Raw genomic sequence first — 18,837 nt, 5'->3', positions numbered from 1 at the left:
TTGAAAAGCCTAGATAATATTTAGATTTTTTCGATTCCCGTACGATTAGAATTTCTGTATTTTACATGAGAGAGCATATTGAGTTGAGTTGGTGTATATACTACAAAACAGAGAATAGGGCATTGTATATTTTTTCTAACAGACTATATTCAGAGCCATTTTCTCTTAACTTTGGGGCACCTAGATATTATTTAGATTTTTTTCGATTCACTTAAATATAGAATTTCTGTATTTTACATGAGAGAGTATACTGAGTTGGTGTATATTCCTTAAAACAGAGTAGAATAAGGCATTGTATATTTTTTCTGACAGACTATATTCAGAGCTATTTTCTTTTAACTTTGGCGCGCCTAGATAGTATTTAGATTTTTTTCGATTCACGTAAATATAGAATTTCGGTATTTTACAAGAGAGAGCATACTGAGTTGGTGTATATACTCCAAAACAGAGGTGAATAAGGCATTGTATATTTTTTGCGACAGATTATATTCAGAGCATTTTGGTTTTTAACATTGGGGTGCCTAGACAATATTTAGATTTTTTCAATATGAGTAAAATTAGAATTTCTTTATTTTACATGAGAGAGCATATGGAGTTGGTGTATACATTCCAAAAAAAAAGTAGAATAGGGCATTGTATATTTTTTCTGAAAGATTATATTCAGAGCAATTTTGTTTTTATGATTGGGGTGCTGCGATTATATTTATATTTTTTCCGATTCACGTAAGATTAGAATTACGCTATTTTACATGAGAGGGCATAGTGAGTTGGTGTATATACTCCAAAACAGAGTAGAATAAGGCATTGTATGTTTTTTCTAACAGACTATATTCAGGGCCACTTTGCTTTTAACATTGGGGCGCCTAGATATTATTTAGATTTTTTTGATTGGCATAAAATTAGAATTTCGGTGTTTTAAATGAGAGAGCGTATTGGGTTGCTGTATATACTACAAAACAGAGTAGAACAGAACATTGTGTATTTTTTCTGATAGATTATATAAAGAGCAATTTTGGTTTTAACATAGGGGTGCCTAGATAATATTTAGATTTTTTTCGATTCACGTAAAAATAGAATTTCTGTACGTTACATGAGAGAGCATATGGAGTTGGTGTATATACTCCAAAACAGGGTAGAATAAGGCATTGTATATTTTTTTCTAACAGACTATATTCAGAGCCATTTTCCTTTAACTTTTGCGCGCCTAGATATTATTTAGATATTTTTCGATTTGCGTAAAATTACAATTTCGGTATTTTACATGAGGGAGCATATGGACTTGGTGTATATTCTACAAAACAGACTCGAAAACGGCATTGTATAGTTTTTTGACAGATTATTTTCAGAGCAATTTTGCTTGCAACAGTGGGGTGCCTAGATAATACTTAGATTTTTCTTGATTCGCTTAAATATAGAATTACTGTATTTTACATGAGAGAGCATATTTAGTTGGTGTATATACTCCAAAAGTAAGTAGAATAGTTCATTGTATATTTTTTCTGACACATTATATTCAGAGCAATTTTGTTTTTAACATTCGGGTGCCTAAATAATATTTAGATATTTTCGACTCGTGTAAAATTAGAATTTCTGTATTTTACATAAGAGAGCATATTTTGTTAATGAATATACTCCAAAACAGAGTAGAAAACGGCATTGTATATTTTTTCTGACAGATTATATTCAGAGCAATTTTGCATTTAACATTGGGGTGCCTAAATAATATTTAGATTTTATTTGATTCGCTTAAATATAGAATTTCTGTATTTTACCTGAGAGAGCATATGGAGTTTGAGTATATACTCCAAAACAGAGTAGAATAGGGCATTGTATATTTTCTCTGCCAGATTATATTCAGAGAAATTTTGTTCTTATCACGGGTGCCTTGATAATATTTTGATTTTTTTTCGATTCTTGTAAAATTAGAATTTCGGTATTTTACATGAGAGAGCACACTTACTTGGTGTATATACTCCAAAACAGAGTAGAATAGGGCATTGTATGTTTTTTCAAACAGACTATATTCAGAGCCGTTTTCTTTTACATTGGGGCGCCTAGATATTATTTAGATTTTATTCGAATCTGGTAAAATTAGAATTAAATATTTTACATGAGAGATCCTATAGAGTTGGTGTATATACTCCGAAACAGAGTAGAAAAGGGCATTGTATATTTTTTCTGACAGATTATATTCAGAGCAATTTTGCTTTTAACATTTGGGTGCCTAGATAATATTTATATTTTTTTTGATTCCCCTAAATATAGAATTTTTTAATTTTCCATGAGAGAGCATATGTAGTTGGTATATATTCTCCAAAAGTAAGTAGAATAGAGCATTGAATATTTTTTCTGACAGAGTATATTCAGAGGAATTTTGTTTTTAACATTGGGGTAACTAGATATTATTTAGATTTTTTCAATTCATGGAAAATTAGAATTTCGGTATTTTACATGATAGAGCATACTGAGTTGGTGTATATACTCCACAACAAAGTACAATAAGGCATTGTACATTTTTTCTAACAGACTATATTCAGAGCCATTTTCTTTTAACTTTGGGGCGTCTAGATATTATTTAGATTTTTTTCGATTCGCGTAAAATTAATTTCGGTATTTTACATGAGAGAGCATACTGATTTGGTGTATATACTCCAAAACAGAGTAGAATAAGGCATTGTATATTTTTTCTAACAGACTATATTCAGAGCCAATTTCTTTTAACTTAGAGGCGCCTAGATATTATTTAGATTTTTTTCTATTTGCCTAAAATTACAATTTCGTAATTTTACATGAGAGAGCATATTGAGTTGGTGTATATACTACAAAACAGAGTAGAAAAGGGCATTCTATGTTTTTTCTGGCAGATTATATTCAGAGCAATTATGCTTTCAACATTGGAATATCTAGATAATATTTAGATTTTATTCTATTCAAGTAAATTTAGAATTTCGGTTTACATGAGAGAGCATATGGAGTTGGTGTATATACACCAAAACAGAGTAGAATAGGGCATTGTATATTTTTTCTGACAGATTATATTCAGAGCAATTTTATTTTAACTTTGGAGTGCCTACATAATACTTAGATTTATTTCGATTCGCATAAATATAGAATTTCTGTATTTTACATGACAGAGCATATGGAGTTGGTGTATATACTCCAAAATAGAGTAGAATACGGCATTGTATATTTTTTCTGACAGATTATATTCAGGGCAATTTTGTTATTACATTGGGTTGCCTAGATAATATTTAGATTTTTTAGATTCGTTTAAAATTAGAATTTCTTTATTTTACATGAGAGAGCACACTGAGTTGGTGTATATACTGCAAAACACAGTAGAATAAGGTATTGTACATTTTTTAAAACAAACTATATTCAGAGCCATTTTATTTTAACTTTGGGGCACCTCGATATTATTTAGATTTTATTTCGATTCGCATATAATGAGAATTTGGTATTTTACATGAGAGAGCATATTGAGTTGGTGTATGTACTACAAAACAGAGTAGAAAAGGGCATCTTATATTTTTTCTGACAGATTTTATTCAGAGCAAATTTGCTTTTAACATTGCGGTGCCTAGATAATATTTAGATTTTATTTAATTCGCTTAAATATAGAATTTCTGTATTTTACATGAGAGAGCATATGGAGTTGGTGTATATAGTCCAACACACAGTAGAAAATGGCATTTTGTATTTTCTCTGACAGATTATATTCAGAGCAATTTTGCTTTTAACATTGAGGTGCCTAGATAATATTTAGATTTTTTTCGATTCGCTTAAATTTAGAATTTCTGTATATTACATGAGAGAGCATATGGAGTTGGTGTATATACCCCAAAACAGAGTAGAATATGGTATTGTATATTTTTTCTGACAGATTATATTCAGAGCAATTTTGTTTTTATCAAGGGGTGCCTAGATAATATTTAGATTTTTTTCAATACGCTTAAATATAGAATTTCTGTATTTTACATGAGAGAGCATATGGAATTGGTGTATATACTTCAAAACAGGGTAGAATAGGGCATTGTATATTTTTTCTGACAGATTATATTCAGAGCAATTTTGTTCTTAACATTGTGGTGCCCAGATAATATTTAGATTCTTTTTTGATTCAGTTAAATACAGAATCTCTGTATTTTACATGGGAGAGCATATTGAGTTGGTGTATATACTACAAAACAGAGTAGAAAAGGGCATTGTATATTTTTTCTGACACATTATATGCAGAGCAATTTTCTTTTAACATTCGGGTGCCTAGATAATATTTAGATTTTTTTCGATTCACGTGAAATTAGAATTTCGATATTTTATATGAGAGAGCACACTGAGTTGCTGTATATACTCCAAAACAGAGTAGAATAGGGTATTGTATATTTTCTCTAACATACTATATTCAGAGCCATTTTCTTTTAAGTGTGGGCCGCCTAGATATTTTTTAGATTTTTTTCGATTCACGTAAAATTACAATTTCGGTATTTTACATGAGAGAGAATACTGATTTGGTGTATATACTCCAATACATAGGAGAATAGGGCATTGTATTTTTTTCTGACAGATTATATTCAGAGCAATTTTCCTTTTAACATTGGGCTGCCTAGGTAATATTTAGATTTTTTTCGATTCGCTTAAATATAGAATTTCTGTATTTTACATGAGAGAGCATATGGAGTTGGTGTATATACTCCACAAAAGAGTACAATAAGGCATTGTATATTTTTTCTAACATAGTATATTCAGCGACATTTTCTTTTAACTTTGGGGTGCCTAGATATTATTTAGATTTCTTTCGATTTGCGTAAAATTAGGATTTCGGTATTTTACATGAGAGAGCATTCTGGGTTGGTGTGTATGCTCCAAAACAGAGTAGAATAAGGCATTTTATATTTCTTCTAACAGACTATATTCAGAGCCATTTTTTGTAACTTTTAAGTGCCTAGATATTATTTAGATTCTTTTCGATTCGCATAAATTAGAATTTCGTTATTTTACATGAGAGAGTATATTGAGTTGGTGTATATACTCGAAAACAGAGTACAAAAGGGCATTGTATAATTTTTCTGACAGATTATATTGAGAGCAATTTTAATTATAACATTGGGGTGCCTAGATAATATTTAGATTTTTTTCGATTCACTTAAATATAGAATTTCTGTATTTTACTTGAGAGAGCTTATGGAGTTGGTGTATATACTCCAAAACAGAGTAGAATAAGGCATTCTATATTTTTTCTAACAGACTGTATTCACAGCCATTTTCTTCAAACTTTTAAGCGCCTAGATATTATTTAGATTGTTTTTTGATTCACGTACAATTAGAATTTCGGTATTTTAAATGAGAGAGCATACAAAGTTGGTGTATATACTTTAAAACAGCGTAGAATACGGCATTGTATATTTTCTCTGACAGATTATATTCAGAGCAATTTTAGTTTTAACATTGGGGTGCCTAGAATATATTTAGATTTTTTTTTGATTCACGTAATATTAGAATTTCGGTATTTAAACTGAGAGAGCATACTGAGTTTTTGTATATACTTTAAAACAGAGTAGAATAAAACATTTTATATTTTTTCTGACAGATTATATTCAGATCAGTTTTGTTTTTAACATTTGGGTGCCTAGATAATATTTAGATTTATTTCGATTCGCTTAAATATAGAATTTTTGTATTTTTAATGAGAGAACATATGGAGTTGGTGTATATACTCCAAAACAGAGTAGAATAGGGCATGGTATATTTTTTCTGACTGATTATATTCAGAGCAATTTTACTTTTAGCATTTGGGTTCCTAGATAATATTTAGATTTTTATCGATTCAAGTAAAATTAGAATTTCAGTATTTTACATGAGAGAGCATATTGAGTTGGTGGATATCCTCCAAAACAGAGTAGAATAAAGCATTGTATATTTTTTGTAACAGACTATATTCAGAGCCATTTTCTTTTAACTTTGGGGCACCTAGATATTATTTAGATTTATTTGGATTCACGTAAAATTAGAATTTCTATATTTTAAATGAGAGAGCATACTGAGTTGGTGTATATACTCCAAAACAGAGTAGAAAAGGGCATTGTATATTTTTTCTGACAGATTGTATTCAGAGCAATTTTGCTTTTAACATTGGGGTGAGTCGATAATATTTCGATTATTTTTGATTCGTGTAGAATTAGAATTTAAGTATTTTACCTGAGACAGCATATTGAGTTGGTGTATATACGCCAAAACAGAGTAGAAAAGGGCATTGTATATTTTTTCTGACAGATTATATTCAGAACAATTTTTCTTTTAACATTGGTGTTTCTAGGTAATATTTAGGTTTTTTTCGATTCGGATTAATTTAAAATTTCGGTATTTTACATGAGAGAGCATATTGAGTTGTTTTATATACTCCAAAACAGATTAGAAGAAAGCATTGTATATTTTTTCTGAAATATTATATTCAGAGTAATTTTGCTTTTAACATTGGGGTGCCTAGATTATATTTAGATTTTTATCGGTTCATGTTAATTTATAATTTCTGTATTTTACATGAGAGAGCATATTGAGTTGGTGTATATACTCCAAAACAGATTAGAAGAGAGCATTGTATATATTTTCTGAGAGGCTATATTCAGAGCAAGTTTGCTTTTACCATTGGGGTGCCTAGATAATATTTAGATATTTTTCTATTCGTGAAAAATTAAAATTTCGGTATTTTACATGAGAGTGCATATTGATTTTGTGTATATACTTTAAAACAGAGTAGAAAAAAGCATTGTATATTTTTACTGACAGTTGACATTCGGAGCAATTTTGCTTTTAACATTGGAGTACATAGATTATGTTGAGATTTTTTTCTATTCGCGTAAAATTTGAATTTCTAGATTTTTCATGAGAGAGCATATTGCGTGGGTGCATATACTCCAAAACAGAGTAGAAAAGGGCGTTGTATATTTTTTCTGACAGACTATATTCAGAGCAATTTTTCTTTTAACACTGGAGTGCGTAGATAATATTTAGATTTTTTCGATTTGTGTAAATTTAGAATTTCTGTATTTTACTTGAGAGAGCATATTGTGTTGGTGTATATACCCCAAACATGGTAGATAAGAGCATTGTATATTTTAACTGAGAGATTATATTCAGAGCAATTTTGCTTTTAACATTGAGGTGCCTAGATAATATTTAGATTCTATTCGATTCGCATAAATTTCGAATTTCGGTATTTTACATGGGAGAACTTATTGAGTATGTGTATATACTCCAAAACAGAGTAGAAAAGGGCATTGTATATTTTTTCTGACAGACTATATTCAGAGAAATTTTGCTTTTAACATTGAGGTGCCTAGATAATATTTAGATTTTATTCGATTCGCGTAAAATTAGAATTTCGGTATTTTACATGAGAGATCATACTGTGTTGGTGTATATACTCCAAAACAGAGTAGAAACGGCCATTGTATATTTTTTCTGACAGATTATATTCAGAGAAATATAGTTTTTACATTGTGGTTCCTAGATAATATTTTGATTCTTTTCAATTCACGTAATATTATTATTTCGGTATTTTACATGAGCGAGCATATTGAGTTGGTGTATATACTCCGAAACAGAGTAGAAAATGGCGTTGTATATTTTTGCTGAGTGATTGTATTCAGAGAAATTTGGATTATTACATTGGGGTGCCTAGATAATATTTAGATTTTTTTCGATTCGCGGAAATTTAGTATTTCGGTATTTTACACGAGAGAGCATATTGAGTTGGTGTATATACTCCAAAACTGTGTAGAAAGCAGCATTGTATATTTTCTCTGAAATATTATATTCAGAGCAATTTTGCTTTTAACATTGGGGTGCCTAGATAATATTTAGATTTTTTTCGATTCACGTATAATTAAAATTTCAGTATTTTACATGAAAGAGCATATTGAGTTGGTGTATATACTCCAAAACAGAGTAGAATAGGGCATTGTATATTTTTTCTGATAGAGTATATTCAGAGCAATTTTGCTTTTAACATTGAGGTGCCTAGATAATATTTAGATTGTTTTCGATTTAGTAAATTTAGAATTTCTGTATTTTACATGAGAGAGCATATTGAGTTGGTTTATATACTTTAAAACAGAGTAGAAAAGAGCATTGTATATTTTTTCTGAGATTTTATATTCACAGCAATTTTGCTTTTAACATTGGGGTGCCTAGATTATATTTAGATATTTTTCGATTCGCGTAAAATTAGAATTTCGGTATTTTACATGAGAGAGCATATTGAGTTGGTGTATATACTCCAAACAGAGTAGAAAAGGGCATTGTATATTTTTTCTGACAGATGATATTCAGTGCAATTTTGCTTTTAAGACTGGGGTGCCTAGATAATATTTAGATTTTTTTATATTGGCGTAAATTTAAAATTTCGGTATTTTACATGAGAGAGCCTATTTATTTGGTGGATATACTCCAAGAAAGAGTAAAAAGGGGCATTGTATATTTTCTCTTACACACTATATTATATGCAATTTTGCTTTAAACGGTGGTGTACATAGAAAATATTTATATTTTTTTAAACGCGTAAATTGAGAATTTAAATATTTTACATGAGAGAGCTTATTGACATGGTGTATATACTCCAAAACAGTGTAGAAAAAAGCATTGTATATTTTTTGGAACAGATTTTCTTTAGAGCAATTTTGCTTTTAACATTGTGTTACATAGATAATATTTATATATTTTTTATCCGCGTAAATTTAGAATTTTAATATTTTACATGAGAGAGCATATTGATTTGGTGTATATACTCCAAAAGAGTGTAGAAAAGGGCATTGTATATTTTTTTATACAGATTATCATTAGAGCAATTTTGCTTTCAGCATTTGGGTAATTAGGTAATACTTATGTTTTTTTATTCACGTATATATGGAATTTTGTTATTTTACATGACAAAGAATATTGAGATTGTGTATATACCCCAAAAGAATGTGGAAGAGGGCATTGTATATTTTTTCTAACAGATTATTTTTCGAGCAATTTTGCTTATATCATTCGGGGACATAGAGGATATTTATATTTATTTCTAACAGCGTAAATTTAGATTTTCTGTATTTTACATGAGAGAGAATATTGAGATGGTATATATATACCATAAGAGAGTAGAAAAGAGCATTGTATTTTTTTTCTAACAGAGTATCTTCCACGCAATTTTGTTTTTTACATTGGGGTGCATAGAGAATATTTATATTTGTGTCTAACCACCTAAATTTAGAATTTTTGTATTTTACATGTGAGAGAATATTGAGATTGTGTATATACTAAAAAAGATAGTAAAAAAAGCATTGTGTATTTCTTCTAACTGAGTGTCTTTATAGTAATTCGGTTTTTAACATTGAAGTCAAACGGAAATGCTTACAATTTCTCTATCCACGTAATAATAGAATTTCCATGTTTTACAAGAGGGAATATGGAGATATTGTATATACTTTAAAACAGAATATAAAAGGGCATTGTATATTTTTTCTAACAGAGTATTGTCAGAACAATTTTGTTTTTAACGTTGGGGTAAAAAGAGAATATTTATATTTTTAGTAATTTTGTGTTTAGCATTTGTGTTAAAATGAGTATGTATATATTCTGTAACCGCATAAAATTAGAATTTCCATATTTTACAAGATAGAGAATATTGAGTCGGTGCATATACTTTAAAACATAGTAGAAAATTGCATTGTATATTTTTTCTATCAGAGTGTCTTCAGAGTAAATTTTTTAAGGTTAAATTAGAGTATTTATATTTTCTGTAACTGCATAAAAATAGAATTTTTGTATTTTACAAGACAGCCAATATTGAGACGGTGTATATACTTTAAAATAGTGTAGAAAAGGGCCTTGTATATTTTTTCTAACACAGTATTTTCATAGTAATTTACATTGTGTGTGGGGAGCAAATTTCTCAAATCCCTTTGAACATATTCTCCCTCTCCCCTGTTTTTCTCTTTGCTCACTATTGAATCATGTTCAGGTTTCTTGATTTCTTATCTTTTCCCTATGAGCATTTTAGCTTCTGTCCACTTCTACTTTCAGAATTCTTCAGCTACCAAGACCCACCTCCTCAGAGAGTTGCTGGAGATTTTAATAACAAAAATTTTCTCTGTCACATTTAGGAGACGTGCTTCCTTATCTTAATTCTATCAAGCTGGGTGAATTTACACAAAACACTTTATATCTTAGAACCAGTTTCCTCTCTGTAGAATGTAGCTAACCTCTGTTCTGTGGTCACAAGGATCATCAAAATAAAAAATAATCATAGTTAATATGTGTGGCTTACTAACCATGTTCTAGAAACCATGTCAAGTGCTTTCTGCAGATGGTTCCACTTTTATTATACTATTGGAAGTATCGTCAACCCTACTTCGCAGACTACTAAATTGAGTGTCTGAGCTGCTAAGCCACTTGTCCAACGATATACAGCCAGTAAGTAACAGAATGAGGATCAGCATTTGAGATAGAAATATTCTAGACAAAATGTACTGTTACAGTGAAACTAGAGTGGTATCATCTCAGATAAGCGTTCATGCCTGTTCGCTTATCGAATCGGCCGAATACATTCAATGCATTCAGGAGATTGGGAGACATTGTTTAAATTTTCCCCAAAACCCAGAAGAACTCAAAAGTACTCATTGTCTTGGCCTTATTGGTATTTGACTATGAATACAATAGATCCCACAGAAGCAAGTCTAGTAGAGTGGCCTTGGAAAAAGGCTGGGATTTAGGAGTAGGTTTAGGCAACTCAAGCCTTCTCGGCTTCCATTTTCTCATCTGTACTTTCATAATTCTGATTTTTAAGAGCACCTTTGTTGAAAGTAAAGGTTCAGTGAAACAGCACAGATGAAGTCCTTCCTATTTGGTCTGGCAGGTAGTAGTTGCTCAACACGTCTTGTCTATTAATGACGACCACAATGATCATAGTGGACTAATAATGAATTGAAAAAATATGATTATGTACGTTCAAATGAGTTTTGATCTCGCCCCTCTCCTCTGTTTCAGAGGCTGTATTGTTTTTATGTTCTACATTGTATGGCTTAACGTTGGCAGGTGGGGGATTTTGATAGACACATGATAAAATCAGAAGCCCCAAGACTTGTATTTTCATCACAGAAATGTATTACTTCCTTGAGTTGTGACCTGGAGAGAGTTACTTTGTCTAAGTTAACCTTACTTGAAAAAATAATCATAAATATACCTGCCCTTTCTCGTCATCTCAGCCTCTCCACAGTCAGTGTGAGGTACCATTGGTATAGTGTATATGAAGGGGTTTGCAAGCTCTGGAGTGCTGTATGTATGCTATTTTGCCTCTCCAATTGTGAGTGGTGTTTTTCCATTCTCCTTACATGATCCAACACTACGCTCTTGGTAAAATAAATGCATTTGTGCATGAACATTTGGCAAATAATAATAGCTGAATTTGCAAGAATTTTTCACTTGAACAGCCAAGTGAGCCACTATGAGCTGCACTGTAGCAGTGACGTTTACAATAATTTGTTCAGAAGAGCAATTGCCAACTTGCCTATTTGACTAGTATGGAGTACCATAAGTTGTTTAGGGCGATGAGATCAGTAAACCAGCAATTTGGTAGAGCCATCAGAGAAGAGGATGAAAAGAAATGAATATCTGAGATCCTGAGTTTCCAATCAGATCAAGAAAAAGAAGCCTATAAGAATAGGTCCCATTTATTTGGGGGAGAAACATACACCGCTTTGTATGAAGGCTTCATTTTCTAGTAATATTTTCTAATGCTTTCAAAAACATTGTGATATATGTAGGACTATTCCCATTTTACAGATGAGAAAACTGAGGCTATGAGGTTTAAGTCACTAGTCTGCTCCTTCTTCCATTCTGGTTTTTAGAAAATGGTGCCACCACCTATCCAGTCACACAAGCCAAAGTCCTATGAGTGAGCTCTGGTTTATCCCTTTCTCTCTCACTTCTCATATCCAACTTACCATTCAGGCCTGCTGATTTTAGTTCTTAAATATCCCTTAGCTTCTGTTTTTTCTTTCCATTAAAATTCTCATTGCAGCCCTTCTGTGGATTACCTCCTGGCCTTCCACCTGTGTGTCTGTGTCCATGTTGTCTCCAGTCTGTCCTCCACATAAGTCAGACCATGCCCCATACCTCCCAGTCCTTCTTAGAATGAGGACAAACCTCCTCACCATGGCCACAGTCTTCTTTCCATTTCTCTGTCCTCATGGCGTGCCCCTCCTCTCTGCTCTGCACTGCAAAGACTCAGCATCTTGTACTGGCCAAGGTCCAGGTCCCCCTGCACCACATATTTGCCAGGAATGCCAGATCGTCCTTACTTTGCCCACTTACTGCCCACTCATGCTTCTGATCTCGGTCCCTCCCTAGGGGAAACCTTTCCTGAACGTTGTAACTAAAGCAAAGCCTTCTCCTGGGTGCTCTCATTGTTCCAGAGAACTGCCTGCACAGCACTTGTACCAGTTAAACCTTTACATTAACTGGAGTGACAGATATGTTAGTGTCCACTGCTGCCTCGCAGGAATAAAGCCAGAAAAGGTAAGGCCCTATCTGTGTGCATTTCTACAGTCTAGTGTGCTTAGTGAGATATTGTTTAAGAAGAATGAGTTGGACATGACAGCATGACTAGAAAGTGATGGATTGAGGATTTAAACATACTTCTTTCTGGTTCTAGAGAGTTGGCTGCTAACACTATTCACTTTGGGACAGTGTCATTTTAGGACTGATAAGGGTACTTTTTGCTAAGATCAAATATATTTTGGGTCCATCAGATGAAGTTTGATAAAAGTGGGTTATTCAGAACCCACTGATAGGCAGAGCTGCCTTACCAAGGTTTTCAGATTTTGCATCAAAGAGAAAAGTAATGAAAGTGGGCTGATGGGAGGGGAAGGAGGGCTGAAAAGTGAAGCAGGAACAGCTATTTCTATAGTGCCCTTGACCCTGCCTTTCTCTGTTCTTCACTCTGGCTGAAATTGACCACCCTGAGTGCATTCAGATAATGATAAATTATCTCTGTCACACTGTGTGTGTGTGTGTGTGTGTGTGTGTGTTTGGCTATGTACAAAAGAGGCAGCTTCTGTGAATAAATGAAGCCTTGTAATTAAGGAATTTGTTGTAAATGGCAAGATGCATTGGTGCTTGGTCCTTAGTACTCCTCGCTGAGGCCACATTTCCTTGAACTGGCTTGTATTTGCCACTGACACTACTAGCAGCAGGATGGAGGGGAGGAAGGAAGACACCAGGTGTTGCAATGCTTAGCGCCTGCTTTCAGCTTTGCTGCAAACTAAAACACTGACTGACTTTGGTTAACCCCCTAACCTCTTTGAGCCTCAGATTCTTCATCTGAAAAAATCAATGATGGTTTGAATTTCTTCCGAATATGACATTCAGTTATCTCTCTCTCCATTGTGGAAGCACTGGGAGCTATTGTTCTCCTGTCTCTGGTGGCCGTTATAACTTCTGCATTATCAAGGGGCCCTCTCTAACCTAAATAACCCCCCAAAGAAATTAAGTTTGTAATCATTTCTGCCTGGTAAGTGAAATGACAAGAGAAAAGAGCTAGTTGTCAATAGCCCTGTGGATGGCGAATTAATGGGATCTGTGCAAACAGTTGCTTATAGAGCCATAATTTGCCTTTCGTTTTCCTTTGCAACTCAGAAAAAAGTGAATAATTTTCAAAGAGCCTCTCATTGAACATATTTTTTAAAAACATGTCATTGGCAAAAGGGGCACTTGGTTGCTTGATTGCCATATATCTCTGAGTATGTGGAACAGTTATTTTTAGCTGGGGGTAACTAGCTGAGAAGAAAGCTGCAGCATTTTGGAGGCAGAAGAATCTTTGTATGTCTTATGTTGGCATGGAGAAAGCAAAGCGAAAGGGCAGAGTATAAAAGGTTGTTAACTAGATAAGGGGTCAGCTGCATTTCCTCTGGCTGCTCAGAGGTGAGGCCCTAAAGCAATGGAGACAACATTGTGGGTGGGAATGTGTTTGCAGGGTCTAATTAGTTTACCCAAGAAAAGCAAAAAAGAGAAAGGGCTAAAAATATGTAGATTGTAAAATTCATGGCTTCATTTGCTCTTCTTTGCCTTTGAAACCTTTTAAAAACCTTATAGTAGAACAATTTGTAATCCTTGAAGCCTTTTTGCTACCACTCTTGTCAGCTTGTCTAAGGCCACCGTAACTTATCAGCTACTGGGGAAAGTTGTTTAAACTCTCTAAGCCTCCTTTTTTCCCACTGGTTCACTTAGGGGCACCAATTCCTAATGTTTCTGCCTGAGTTATTGTTTTTCAGATCCCATAATTGTTTGCATATGTGCTCTATAAGATGCGTCACCTAGCACACGTTGTGGGCAACCTCAGGTGTAGAAGTTAGGACATCTTTGTGCCTGGATTTGGCTGTTACTAACAAGACGGAACGGGGAGGAAGGGCAGAGTAGACTACTGTAGAATTTTTCTGGATTCTTTTGGTTTCTCCAGAAAATGATACTGTTCTTATATTTAAAGATAACTATCTGCCTAGGCATATTGAAATTCTAAGGTTGACACCACTTTGCATTGATCCTAGGGCAGGGTTTCAGGATTGCTGGAGCAGCATCATCCTTTTACAGTATAGATTTCAGTCAGCAGGCTGGTCATGGCCTCCTCAGTGTGCAATCTTCTTACTGATGGTGGGTGTCAGTGGGCTGGACTCACAGTTTCCATCTCTTAGGCTGGGCAGGCCCATGGTGGCAATGGTAAAAATTCCATGGGAACATACATCAGAAGTAATAAGAAATCCATCTTCTTAAAGCCTTCATAGGAGATTTCCTGAAGATTTATAAAAGGCACTTCATTGATCAAATGACTCTGATGTTTCCCCTCACTGGAAGAAATTCAGGTCACCAGCCCACTTAAAATCATTGTGTTCTCCTTTTGCAGTAACCTCTGCTCATATAATTTCTTTATGGCATATTATATACTATTAACTTAATATCCTGATTAGTGGAGCTAGCAAACACTCAGTATCACTATAAACTGCAGTATCATAACTGACTTCCTTTAAAAATCATCTAATGTTTCTTTAAAATCACTGGTGCTTTTGTAGAGTAGTTCATATTTAGGAATATGAACATTTTATCATGCTGGAAAATTATTTGAATTCCTTTTCATTTAAAACCTATAGCTTTCTATTTAATCTAGCTTTCACAAATATTTTATTTGCCCACTATACAAAAATCGAGTTTAGAGATAAATGTAAAGTCACTCATAGCTCCATCCAAAAGTCAACAACTCTTAATATCATTATTTTTGTTCTTGTTCTCAGTATTTTTGCTGAATCTATGTTTCGTAGAGTTTCATCATATGTCAGATAAAACTGCATATACATGAGTTTTTAAACAATACATTTTATTGTCATAAATGAAACATACATTTAATATGGTATGACTAGGACATATAGAGAGATATAACAAAGAAAATTAAAGTCATTTAAAATCTTACCAAATCTAATAACCATAAACCTTTCGATGTATTTTCTCAGAATACTTTTTCCTATGCCTTTTTTATTTTCTTGATTATCAAGTACTTCAAGCGTATAGAAAAAACAGAAACTAATATAAGCAGCCATGGAAAATTTTAAAATATGGGTATTTTTCTGCATGTGTTTCAGATTGTTTAGTTTTTGTTGTCCTTTGCCCTCCCCACGTGTCCCTTTATTTTCCTGGCAAAACAAAGCATTACAGATATAGTTGCAGCTTCCTATACTCCATTTTATTTTTCTAAAACTTACTGATATTGAAATGTCTACCTCTGGTCTACTTACTTTCCCTGCCGAATAATACTTTACCATATGGAAATACCACGATGTACAATTACATGCATAGTGCCATATACATTTGTTTACATGTTTCTTGGGAAGAATCTCTCTTACTGTGTTCCCAAAAGAGGGATTGGTAAATTGTAGGGGAGGCTTGTCTTCATTTTTGCTATGAATTTCCAATTGTTTAAAGTAGTTGTAACAATTGGTATTCCCACAGTAAATGTGGGGAAACTTGTTTTGTGTTTGGCTTCACTTGATATTCCTAGGCTTTTACTTTTTGTTTGTCAATCTTATGAATGTAAAATGGTATGTTTTAATTTATATTGTGCGCAGACTTTATTATTCGGGACACATGTAACCTTTCTCATGCACCACTGTCATGGATTTGTTTTCAATTTAACTCATTTATTAAGCACGGAAAATTGTGAGGTTTCTCAAAGATGGCGATGAGAACTGCTGATGGATTTGCTGCATTAGATCCACCCTCTCCAGCTCTGGCCCTCTAGTGTCAGTATTTCTGCCTTCCATTTATAGTGCTTTCTCTTTTCAGGTTCTGGGAACATTCTGACTGTAGAAATCAGTTGCAGTAATTGGAAGAACTTTTACTAAAGTGACTTACTTGTCTTCTTACTTGGTAATTATGCAGACTGTAAAATATATTTATGAAAAAATTCAAGTTATATACAAAACCAGACACTACCAAAGCATATACAAAGTTCATGATCCCTTTTATTTTTCTCTTCTTCCTCTTCCAATATATAACCACTTGTAGAGAGCCCCTACTATTTCCTTTGTATTTATGTTTATGTCCAAATGCAATAGATATTCTCTAACATATCTCCTTGGATCCATGAGAAGAAGGTGAATGTAATTTTTAAAAATGAATATTATATCTCTACATCAGCACAGTATTGCATTATACGGAAATAAGAGAAAGAATCTAACTCTTCCATGGACATTTAGGTGGCTTGTAGTTTTCTATTATTTTAAACAGTGTTGTGGAAAACATTCTTGTAAATGTCTTTGGACATCGATGTGAAAATTGTCTCAGGAGATATTTGTAGAAATGCTATTTACATGGTCTTTTTTGCCTACTTTATTCATTTTTATTTAGAACATTTTATAGAACATTAGGAATTGGTGACTTCTAAGTAGGTGTAAAACACAGTACCGGGCCAGGTATGGTGGCTCACGCCTGTAATCCCAGCACTTCGGGAGGCCGAGGCGGGTGGATCTCGAGGTCGAGAGATCGAGACCATCCTGGTCAACATGGTGAAACCCAATCTCTACTAAAGATACAAAAAATTAGCTGGGCATGGTGGTGCGTTCCTGTAGTCCCAGCTACTTGGGAGGCTGAGGCATGAGAATTGCCTGAACCCAGAAGGCGGAGCTTGCAGTGAGCCGAGATCGCACCATTGCACTTCAGCCTGGGTGGCATGAGCGAAACTCCGTCCCAAAAAAAAAAAAAAAACCAGAAAAAACACAGTACCTGGATTCTCTGAGCTTTATGTTCTGTTTGAAGCAGGGGAAGTGACAGTAACTACCTGTTAGGGTGATTTTAAGGATTAAATGAGATACTGTGTACAAAGTTTATAGCATGGGTTTTGGATTACAGCAGAGACTAAAAAGCTCAGTTTTGCCTCCTCTTAGTCGGTCCCGAACCCAAATATACTTTTAAATATTCTTTCAGCACAGATTTTAAAGTTTGATAGAAATAGAATTATATAGTGATCACTCCATATGTAAGGTTTCTTTTAGTCAAGAAAATGTTTTTGATATTCAGCCATGTTGTTGCACATGTCAATAGTTCTTTCCTTTTTTATCCTCCTATCTCAGGTCTTAAAAAAGGAATACTGCAAAAAAAAAAATGAAACAATATTTCCACTTGTATTCGGTTTTGGTCTACAGTTGACATTGTTCTCAAGTATCACTAACAGGTTCCCATGGAGAGAAAAATTTATTTTCTGTCCACAACATAACAGGAATTATAACAGATGCAGAAGGCCTACTAGCCCTGTGTGAAAATCATCATGTTGACTATATTTCTCAAAAGTTAAACTCAGGTGTAGGGGCAGCTGTCAGTCTTTGTTTCCTCACTATCAATCCCACCACTTTTATTTTTTCATTTGGGGAAAAATAATAATGACTGTAAGAACAATGAAAAAATAATAAAAGGACAGTAAAAAGGTTGAATGCACTGGCTGTGGCAGGGAGCAATCAGAAATGGTTTGTTATTTCCCTTCACTTTATCAAAGTTGCTACGTGGACTCATTCTTACCCACCTGTTGGGTAGAATCTTTGATATTTTCTATTTCACTGAGCAATTTAAGATATTAAGAAATTCTGTCTAGTTCAAAACAGGAGCAGAAAACCAAGCACCACACTTTCTCACTCATAATTTAAAATCGAACAGTGAGAACACATGGACACAGGGAGGGAACAACACACATTGGGGCCAGTTGGGGGTCAGAGGAGGGTGAGACGGGGAGACCATTAGGACAAATAGCTAGTGCATGTGAAGCTTAAAACCTAGATGAATGGTTGATAGGTGCAGCAAAGCACCATGGTACACATATATCTATATAATAAACCTACACATTCTGCACCTGTATCCTGGAACTTAAGAAAAATCCTGTTTAGTTTAATTTCCAAACTCAAAAATCTCATTCAGCTGAAAACTTAACTCTTTTTTACATATTTTAACACATAAAATAATCAACAATGAAAACAGGTAGAGGTTGAGCATCTCTGATCCATAAACCCCAAAATCCAAAATATTCCAAGATCTGAAATTTATCCACATCGATGGCTGAGATAGTGATATGTGTGCTTTCTGATGGTTCAATGTATACAAACTTTGATTCGTGCACAAAATTGCTAAAAATATGTAAAATTTTATTTGCGTTATGTGTATGAGGTGTACGTAAACATAGGTGAATTTTGTGTTTAGACTTCAGTTATATCTTTAAGACATCTCTTTATGTATATGTAAATGTTCCAAAATATGAAAAGAGTTTAAAATCCA

This window comes from Callithrix jacchus, chromosome 2, assembly GCF_049354715.1.
Source record: "Callithrix jacchus isolate 240 chromosome 2, calJac240_pri, whole genome shotgun sequence".
NCBI classification, from domain to species: Eukaryota; Metazoa; Chordata; class Mammalia; order Primates; family Cebidae; genus Callithrix; species Callithrix jacchus.
Note: the sequence above shows the minus strand (reverse complement) of the source record.